Raw genomic sequence first — 10,000 nt, forward strand, 5'->3', positions numbered from 1 at the left:
ACAAGCTTATCTATTTGTATGAATGTTGATCTCAATGTGACTTGAGAACCTATATAAGGACACGTGTAGCAGCTGAGCTAACATGAACACAAACAAACAAAACAAACATGTGTTGCCTGTGCATGTTTGCATGTGTGCATATATGTGTGTGTGTGTGTGTGTGTGTGTGTGTGTGTGTGTGTGTGTGTGTGTGTGTGTGTGTGTGTGTGTGTGTGTGTGTGTGTGTGTGTGTGTGTGTGTGTGTGTGTGTTGTGTCTGTGTGTGTGTGTGTTTCGTGTGTGTGTGTTCGTGTTTGTGTGTATCTAAAGGACGGATCAACAGTGGAGGGAGGAGAGAGGTGGGAGGAGAGAGGAAAGATCAGAGAGAAGAGAGGAAAGAGGAGAGAGGAGAGGAGCGAGCAGAGGTGACAAGAGAGAGGAGAGATAAAAGAGATGGGACAGATTAGAGAGTAAGCAGAAGGTAGGGGAGAGTAGCTGAGAAAAGACAGCGAAGGAAGGAGAGCAGAGGGAGAAGCAGAGAGAGGAGCGATGAGAGGAGTGGTCGTGTGTCTAGCGAGCCGCGGGGAGCCTGGTGGCACAGCACCGGTGTCTCAGAACACTGTTATTCTGTGTTATTGATGTAATTGTATTGAAGTTCCAGCAGCCATCTGTTCTCCGTAGGGAGCCGGCGTGCCCCGCTCCTCGCCGCTCAAGTGGTTATGTGTGGCGTATCGCGCCGCCACCGACGCTCTCACCCGGGGAAAAAAACTTCCTCTTCACATTTTCCCAGCAGCGGGTAATATAATCCAGATGTTAGAGCTGCTTTACCCCCCTCACCCCTCCTCTGTATCCTCTATCCTCCCTCTTCCTCAGTCTCACCCCCCCCCCCCCATCCTCACCCCTCCTCCTCTCTCTCCCTCATCCTCACCCCTCCTCCTCTCTCTCCCTCATCCTCACCCCTCCTCCTCTCTCTCCCTCATCCTCACCCCTCCTCCCCTCTCTCCCTCAGCCTCACCCCTCCTCCTCCATCTCTTTCTCACCCCCCCATACTCGCCCCTCCTCGTCCCTCCTCTTCACACTCACCCCTCTTCAGCATCCTCCTCACCCTCTCCTTCGTCTCCTCGCCCACCCTCCTCCTCACTCTGGCCATCTACCATCCCCTCCTCCGCTTACTCCTCACCCTAACTCCACATTACTAGTCATTAACTTCACATTACTAGTCATTCACAAACATTTCCCTCCCTTCCCATTTCTCTCTCTTCACCACCACTCTCCCTATCAATCTTCCCCTCTCCCATCCTCCTCTTTTCTCTTTCCCTCCCCCTCCCTTTCTCCCTCTGTTCGATCCCCCACTCTCTACCTATCCATTTTCCTCCTTTACCTCTCTCTTGATCTCTCACCCTTCCTCCATCCTCCTCCCTCTCTCTCTATCCCTCCCTCCCTCCCCATCCCTCTCTCTCTATCCCTCCCTCCCTCCCCATCCCTCTCTCTATCCCTCCCTCCTCCTCCCTCTCTCTCTATCCCTCCCTCCCTCCCCATCCCTCTCTCTCTATCCCTCCCTCCCCATCCCTCTCTCTCTATCCCTCCCTCCCTCCCCATCCCTCTCTCTCTATCCCTCCCTCCCTCCCCATCCCTCTCTCTCTATCCCTCCCTCCCTCCCCATCCCTCTCTCTCTATCCCTCCCTCCCCATCCCTCTCTCTCTATCCCTCCCTCCCTCCCCATCCCTCTCTCTCTCTATCCCTCCCTTCCTCCCCATCCCTCTCTCTCTAACCCCCCCTCACTCCTCATCCATCTCCCTCTGTCCCTCCCTTCCTCTCTCTCTCCTAAATAAAGGAAAGTATTTGTGACTATGAACAGAGCCAAGATGTGCCAAGACAGAATCCCCCGGCCCGCTGCACACATCTGGAGCGGATTAGGGCCCCAGCGGGTGCTGGTACCGACATCACGCATACACAAACATATTCACTGACTCGCGCACGCAAGCATGCACACACAAACACACAGACACACACAGACACACACACACACACACACCACACACACATAAATACAAACGCACACACAGATATACACAAGCACACACACTGCACCCACTCTCAAAATGTCCAAAATGTGTTTTTCAAAAATTTGTGCTCCTACTGTATAGGACTGGACATGCTATGTTCTGCTGTACACACACACACACACTCTATAAAGAGTCTGTGTATAGTGTGTATGGTGTGTGTGCGTGTGTGCATGTGTGTATGTGTGTGTGTGTGTGTGTGTGTGTGTGTGTGTGTGTGTGTGTGTGTGTGTGTGTGTGTGTGTGTGTGTGTGTGTGTGTCTGTGTGTGTGTGTGTGTGTGTGTGTGTGTGTGTGTGTGTGTGTGTGTGTGTGTGTGTGTGTGGTGTGTGTGTGGTGTGTGTGTGTGTGTGTGGTGTGTGTGTGTGTGTGTGGTGTGTGTGTGTGTGTGTGTGTGTGTGTGTGTGTGTGTGTGTGTGTGTGTGTGTGTGTTTGCGTGTGTGTGTGTATGTGTGTGTGTGTGTGGGGAGGGATCTTCAGGGTCCCGGTGTGAGAGCAGCAGACAACATCTGAACTTCAGTAACCGTCATGGTGGACCACCTGGGACCCTCACAGCTCACTGCACAGCCGACACCTGCACAGCTGCTGCATGGATGTTCAGGGGGGAGGTGGGGGAGGAGCACCAAAGAGCTGAGAGGGGAGGGGGCGGGGGTGAGAGTAGGTGGAGAGGTGGTGAGGCAAGAGGCTAGAGGTGGTGAGGGGGAGATGAGCTGAGGGGAGATGGGGTTGGAGTGGGATGAGGGGCGGCAAGAGGAGGTGGAGAAGAGGTGATGGGGAGATAAGGGGAGATGAGGCGAAGGTGGAGAGGAGATGAGGGGAGAGGAGGTGGAGAAGAGGTGATGGGGAGATAAGGGGAGATGAGGCGAAGGTGCAAAGGAGATGAGGGGAGAGGAGGTGGGGAGGAGATGATGGGTACATAAGAGGAGTTGGAGCTGGAGGACGGCAGGTCAACTGTGTGATACAGACTAAGTCAGAGGCCTGAAGATCAGCATTGACGCAGTGTAGAACTATGATTCCTATCTACTTGTTCACAAGCGCTACTTTGACCACTACTCTTTCTCTGTAAATGAATGACATAGATAGGCTTACCGTGTGCGTGCGTGCGTGCGTGCGTGCGTGCGTGCGTGCGTGCGTGCGTGCGTGCGTGCGTGCGTGCGTGCGTGCGTGCGTGCGTGCGTGCGTGCGTGTGTGTGTGTGAGCGTGTGCGTGTGCATGTATGTAGCTCTTCATGGCCTCCTCAAGCAGAAGAACACATCGACCAGAGCCTCTTCTGCTCACAACCTCTCGTATGGGAACACCTGCAGCCCCACAGCACCAGCCCCATCATCAGCCTGTTAATTACTCTGATAATTGCATACAGGCAGCGTGAAGGGCAGCCTGGGAATAGGGGGGGGGAGGGGCCTCTGGGGGTCCATCCTTGACAATCTTGACAAACAAAGAGCAGCCCATCGAGCAACAAACAGACACAACACACACTCACACACTCAGGGGGATGGGTCTGATGATGAGGCAGATCTCCTGGTTATACTATTACTATCACTAGTAATACTCATAATTCTAAATACTAGTACTTTCACTATTAACACTCGTACTGTTCAACACAGATACTGCTACAATTACGAGTAATATCATTGCATAAAATGACTATTAAAACATGACCAAGTCGACCAATGGGTACAAATATAGTAACCTTAACATCTTCTACAACCACTACTATAATATTATAAATATAAATTATACTGTGTACATATGTCTCCCTATTTAATAAAGCTAGTACTACAAATTATATACCGTACTTGGTATTACTATTACTACAAGTACTAAAACAATTACTACCACTACTGCTACTATTATATATATTATTATAATTATAGATAAATAATTGAGCAGTGAGGACAGGGAGGAGAGAGCAGAGAGACAGGACAGAGAGGGGAGAGAGCAGAGAGACAGAGGAGAGGGAGGAGAGAGAGCAGAGAGACAGAGGAGAGGGAGGAGAGAGCAGAGAGACAGAGGAGAGGGAGGAGAGAGAGCAGAGAGACAGAGGAGAGGGAGGAGAGGGAGGAGAGAGAGCAGGGAGAGGGAGGAGAGAGAGCAGAGAGACAGAGGACAGAGAGGAGAGAGAGCAGAGAGACAGAGGAGAGGGAGGAGAGAGAGCAGAGAGACAGAGGACAGAGAGGGGAGAGAGAGGGGAGGACAGCGTGAGAGGATTACAGTGTGTGAGAGGAAAGATAGAGTAAGGACCGAGGTGGAGAGAGGGGAGAGGGCAGAGGGGGGAGAGGGGAGAGAGGGGAGAGAGGGGAGGTCAGAAGAAGAAGATGAGGAGAGAGGGGAGGTCAGAAGGAGAAGATGAGGAATGGGAGGAGGTGAGCGTGGGAATATCCTCTCTCTGGTTGAAGAGTTCTGGGAGAGTTGAAGCTTCCAGCCTCCTCACTGACCTGTCTGTCAGAGAGCTGAACCACAACACAAACATCCTCTGGAGCACACACACACACACACACACACACACACACACACACACACACACACACACACACACACACACACACACACCACACACACGCTATTCATAAACAGAAACAAAGACACACACACACAGACAACGAAACAACAAAAATGCAAACATACACACTGAATGTCAATCTATCTATCTATCTATCTATCTATCTGTCTGTCCGTCTGTCCGTCTGTCCGTCTGTCTGCTGTCTGTCTGTCTGTCTGTCTGTCTGTCTGTCTGTCTGTCTGTCTGTCTGTCTGTCTGTCTGTCTGTCTGTCTGTCTGTCTGTCTGTCTGTCTGTCTGTCTGTCTGTCTACCTACCTTCCTATCTATCTATCAATCTATCTATCTATCTATCTATCTATCTATCTATCTATCTATCTATCTATCTATCTATCTATCTATCTATCTATCTATCTATCTATCTATCTATCAATCTATCTATCTATCTATCTATCTATCTGTATACTACGTGCTTCCCGTCTGTTGCCTAGTAACAGTGTTAGAGAAGATGTTTCCAGGAAGTAGTGGCCAGAGCCCACTTCCTGTTTAGCAGGTGTGTGACTCCTGGCAGCTGCTGCCCTGTTGCTCTCCTCTCACCATTATCTCCCTCCTGGGCCCTTCCTCCTCTCTCTACTCCTCCTCACTCTCCTTCTCTCCCTCTTCTCTCTCTCGCCTCCTCCTCCTCCCTCCCGCCTCTCTCTCTCCTTCCTGCCCGCCTCCTCCTACTCCCTTCCCCATTTCTCTGTCCACTGGACTCGTTCTCTCTCTTTCTTCCTATGTTCCTCTCTCTCTCTCTCTCTCTCTCTCTCTCTCTCTCTCTCTCTCTCTCTCTCTCTCTCTCTCTCTCTCTCGCTCTCTCTCTCTCTCTCTCTCTCTCTCTCTTCCCAGAGCAGTCAGTGGTGAAATCCCCACAGACGGCTGATTATTCATGTCATCAGTAAAATAAGATGAATACGATTATTGAAATCTCTCGCCCCATCTCACTCTTTCTCTCTCTCTTGTGTCCATGTCCCACCCTAGGTAGGTTCTAAGTTCATCTCTCTCGACCAAAGGATTGCGGTGTGTTTGTGTGTGTGCGTGTGCGTGTGCGTGTGCGTGTGCGTGTGTGCGTGTGTGTGTGTGTGTGCGTGAGGTGAGGGGAGCCGGGAGGATCAGATCCTCGCCACTCGCCCACTGTCTGTCACCGAGGAACGCCACGCAGCACGGAGCGTATGCCGGGCGCCACCGCAAGCTGTCAGGGATGACAGGCATCTTCGTGCCGCGACGCCATCACAGACACATCACAGTGTAACACACATACACACAAACGCAACACACCTCACTGCCGGCACGCGTCACATGACTCTCGCCTGGCCCTTGAGGCTCCTGACGCCAGTGAGGCGTGGAAAAGCTACTGAGGGCCCCGTAGGATGGTTTCCATTCACACACACACACACACGCACACGCACACACACACACACACACACACGCACACACACGCATTCACACACGCACACACACAAACACACACACAAACACACGCATGTATAGATATGCACACACACACACACACACACACACACACACACATATTCTCCAAACACAGACATACATACTATATTTAAATACACACACACACACACACGCACAGTTGTATGTGCGCCAAGCAGATTGAGAGCTAGCAGGAACGGAGGCAGTGCAGAGATTAGCGGCTGTGTTGCTAACGGCTAACAGGGCCGTGCAGACCTTGATCTGAATGAGGAAGAAACCATCTGCCTGCCCTAGCTCTGTTTTCACCAGATAACGGAGCGAAAGAGGGAGAGGGAGAGGGGGATGGAGAGGGTGAGGGACAGAGGTGGAGAGAGGGACTGAGGCAGAGAGGGAGAGAGAGGGAGAAAACACGGATGTACCTATTAGATGTATTGTAAACCATAGGGCTTTATATCTACGCTGCCAGGGTCGAGTTAAATAAAATCCTTCTTCAGTCGCTCTGGTAACGCTGACACGTATTGAGATTATTAACGGTTGACGTAAATATGTCTAATAACAATGCATGGTGAATAATAATATCGTGGCCAGTTATATATAATGTTGCCTTTTTTTTTCAAATCAATCAGCATTTTAATTTGTTCACTCGTACCTTCATCACCACCATCATTTATTTAAACAGAATCAATCCAATGAGTAAAATGGAGGGCGTAATAAGTGGTGCCTCGGAATTTAATAACACACATAATTAGAATATTTTTTTGACATCTCCCTTATTTTTGCTAGGCTATTGTCATGTCATGTGACGCAGTATCACCATATGTGCGCGTGTGCGTGTGTCTGTGTTTGCGTGTGTGCCTGCATGGTGAAAAGGAGAAGGGAAGGGCAGGATGGCCTTACATCAGGGAGCCGTGGCAACCAGAACTTCCCCTGTCCGTTAGTGCTGAACTACAGCTACTGTAGACTACTGAAACTGCTTCCTCTTCCTCTTAGCGCTCTCTTATGGAACCATTCTTCCTGTTGAGGTTGGGGGAAGGGGGGGAATGCATTGTGGAGATAAATAATTAGTCAGGTGGGTGTGATGGATAGAGAGAGAGAGAGAGAGAGAGAGAGAGAGAGAGAGAGAGAGAGAGAGAGAGAGAGAGAGAGAGAGAGAGAGAGAGAGAGAGAGGAGTGTGTGAGAGAGAGAGAGAGAGAGAGAGAGAGAGAGAGAGAGAGAGAGAGAGAGAGAGAGAGAGAGAGAGAGAGAGAGAGAGAGAGAGAGAGAGAGAGAGAGAGAGAGAGAGAGAGAGAGAGAGAGGTTAGCGGTTAAAGGGTGAAAGCTTGGCTGGAGCTGTCGTGATTTAAGTTTTTACGCAAATATACACATGTTGAAGCTGCATTTTGGGCAGCTGCAAAAATAAAAAACTGGAATGTAGTGAATAAAAAGAGTAAGGTGCTGCCGATGATGTTGTCCAGTCATTTATTCACCCAGTCAGTGATTGAGCCAGTCACCCAGTGGGGTTCCCATGTTCTCTGGTCCTGGGAAGCTAGTCCCAACATTCCCATTCTCCCCAGAGTGTCCCAGTAATGTGGAACACATGGCTCACAATGACTAGAAAAGGGCTGAAGTGGGGCTATGTAGGGCTAGAGTATGGCTACAGTAGGGCTAGAGAAGGGTTAGAGTAGGGCTACCCCCCCCCCCTAACCCTACAATACAACTAGCTTTGGAATGCCCTTGGATGGACATATTGATTCAAAAAGAAATTAGAACTTCCATACATAATAAAGTTCTATGACAGGAAAGTACTTTCATTCCATGTGGATCATATACTGCGTTAACCACGGACCAGACTGAGCCACACCTGCCACTCAAACACGCTCTCGGGGTCAAGGACTTATGGCTCTGTGAACAGGCAGCAGTGTGCTGATAAACACACAATAAACACACAGTATGAACCCATAAAGACACAGCAACTAAATACGTCCACCAAAGCCAGGCTCTCTGCCCGGTGGTAGGGGGGGGTCTGGTGCCCCAGCCCCCCCCAGCCCAGCACGCAGCTCCCCGGCCCAGCGGCTGTGGGTGAGAGACTGAGAGGGTCCATCCGTCTCCTTATGGGCAGTGGGTCAGATCAGACAGGTCTCGGCTCCCGCCTGCGGTGCGCTGCAGCGCTCGTAAAGCTTCTGTCGTGATCGACGGCCCCACCGCCTTACAGGAGCGGAGAGGAGGGGGGGGGGGGGGGGGGGGGGGGGGGGGGGTGGACCACTTCGATGGAGTGCTAACAACCTACTTAGTGGGCAACCACAGCTATGTGGAGGGTGTGGGAGGTGGAGGGAGAGGGAGGAACAGGGAGTCCTCGGAAGGAGAGAGGTGGCGGCTGGAGAGAGGAGGATTTAAGAGAGAGACGAGGGGGTGAGAGAGATGGGGAGAGAAGGGGGAAAGGATGAGATGAGAGAGAGAGAGAGAGAGAGAGAGAGAGAGAGAGAGAGAGAGAGAGAGAGAGAGAGAGAGAGAGAGAGAGAGACAGAGAGAGAGAGAGAGAGAGAGAGAGAGAGAGAGAGAGAGAGAGAGAGAGAGAGAGAGAGAGAGAGAGAGGGAGAGAGAGAGAGAGAGAGAGAGAGAGAGAGAGAGAGAGAGAGAGAGAGACAGAGAGAGAGAGAGAGAGAGAGAGAGAGAGAGAGAGAGAGAGAGAGAGAGAGAGAGAGACACCCTGTGCTACTGCTGGTGGTGAGTTTTAATGAGAACTGTAGCCAGGCTGCAGTGTGGTTAACCTTGCTGCGAAGGAGGCCCCGTGATGGGCAGAAGCACTCAAAACATTGCAACCACTGACTATACTGAATATAATGTAATATCTGTCATGTGAGAGTGGACGAGAATTGAGGTTGTTTTGATGTGGTGATGTAGATTCAATGTAGTTGATGTCTGGTCTTTAATCTTTAATTAAAGTTGACTGATAGAACCTTCAGATATTATCATCATCAACAGCGTATGTGTTCTAATTGAAATTGATAAGAAATGGTCGAAGCATGTCCTTCATGGTAGCTAGCCATACAATGATGCATTTTACAAACTCATCTAGGGTCTTTTTATTCTTTCTAATATAGTATATTAAATGACATGTGATCTATATCAATGTATCCCAAAATCCAAAATGTGTGTGATTATTTGAATATTTACAAAAAATAGATATTCTTGAGAAGTTGCGTCTGGTATAGTTTTCTTCAGTTTATTTTAAATTAAAAACGATTTCATAGGCCAACCTTAATTCAAAACCTATGTGTGCCAACTAATTACCTACATTCTGTTTCTGTGAATATCGAGATGAAATGATGGAATGACAAATGTAGAGGCCGCAGGCAGGTGGAAGACCCTTGGATCTTCACAAGGTTTCACCTTTAAAACACAAACACCTCCTCCTCTGTTTCGAAAACAAACCCCTCAACATCACTCTGAACGCTGAATTGACCGAGAGACGATCCACAGCGCTGCACTGTATTCCACATTGTGATGTGTTGTCATGTGTGTTGTCAGGTAAACAGCACGACACAGCTTGCTCCTCCTAATTTCTCTGTTATGAGTAGGCTATGTAAGAATATAAGCCTATATTCGATGGGCCTATATGACATTCATTATGAACATTTTTTATACATAGTTTTAAATAGGCCTGCATTTGTCAATATTAATGCAATTGGTCACTATAATTGTATACAAATAATATATTTAATTTCGTACATCAAAATAAATTGAGGTTATTAGACATTCATATTAAAAACCATGTGCAATTGCACCCTGATTCTGCCTATGATATAACAAACGAAAATACACGGAATTATTATGCCGTTTTTCTTGCTATTTCGTTAAAATAGGGTTTATATTAAAACTGATAATGTTGATTAGAAAGGCACATACACTTCATTTGTATCAACCCTTGTGCTGCATATATCCATACATGATGAGACTTAATAGAAGTTGTGCTGTTAGAGATTTTAAAAATGTGCTTACTGTAAAGGTCGAAG

At 49.0% G+C, this 10,000-nt stretch overlaps 1 protein-coding gene across 3 annotated transcripts in view; it reads right to left on the bottom strand.

Annotated features, from left to right (window-relative positions):
- Window positions 1–10,000, bottom strand: part of cbfa2t3 (CBFA2/RUNX1 partner transcriptional co-repressor 3) — a 37,078-nt gene that overhangs the window by 25,923 nt on the left and 1,155 nt on the right. For all 3 annotated transcript variants that reach the window (XM_030376850.1, XM_030376848.1, XM_030376849.1), the window contains exon 1: window positions 9,987–10,000. This exon is cut by the window's right edge. The gene's annotated coding sequence lies outside the window, so the exon portion shown is untranslated. The remainder of the gene's footprint in view (window positions 1–9,986) is intronic.

This window comes from Gadus morhua, chromosome 14, assembly GCF_902167405.1.
Source record: "Gadus morhua chromosome 14, gadMor3.0, whole genome shotgun sequence".
NCBI classification, from domain to species: domain Eukaryota; kingdom Metazoa; phylum Chordata; class Actinopteri; order Gadiformes; family Gadidae; genus Gadus; species Gadus morhua.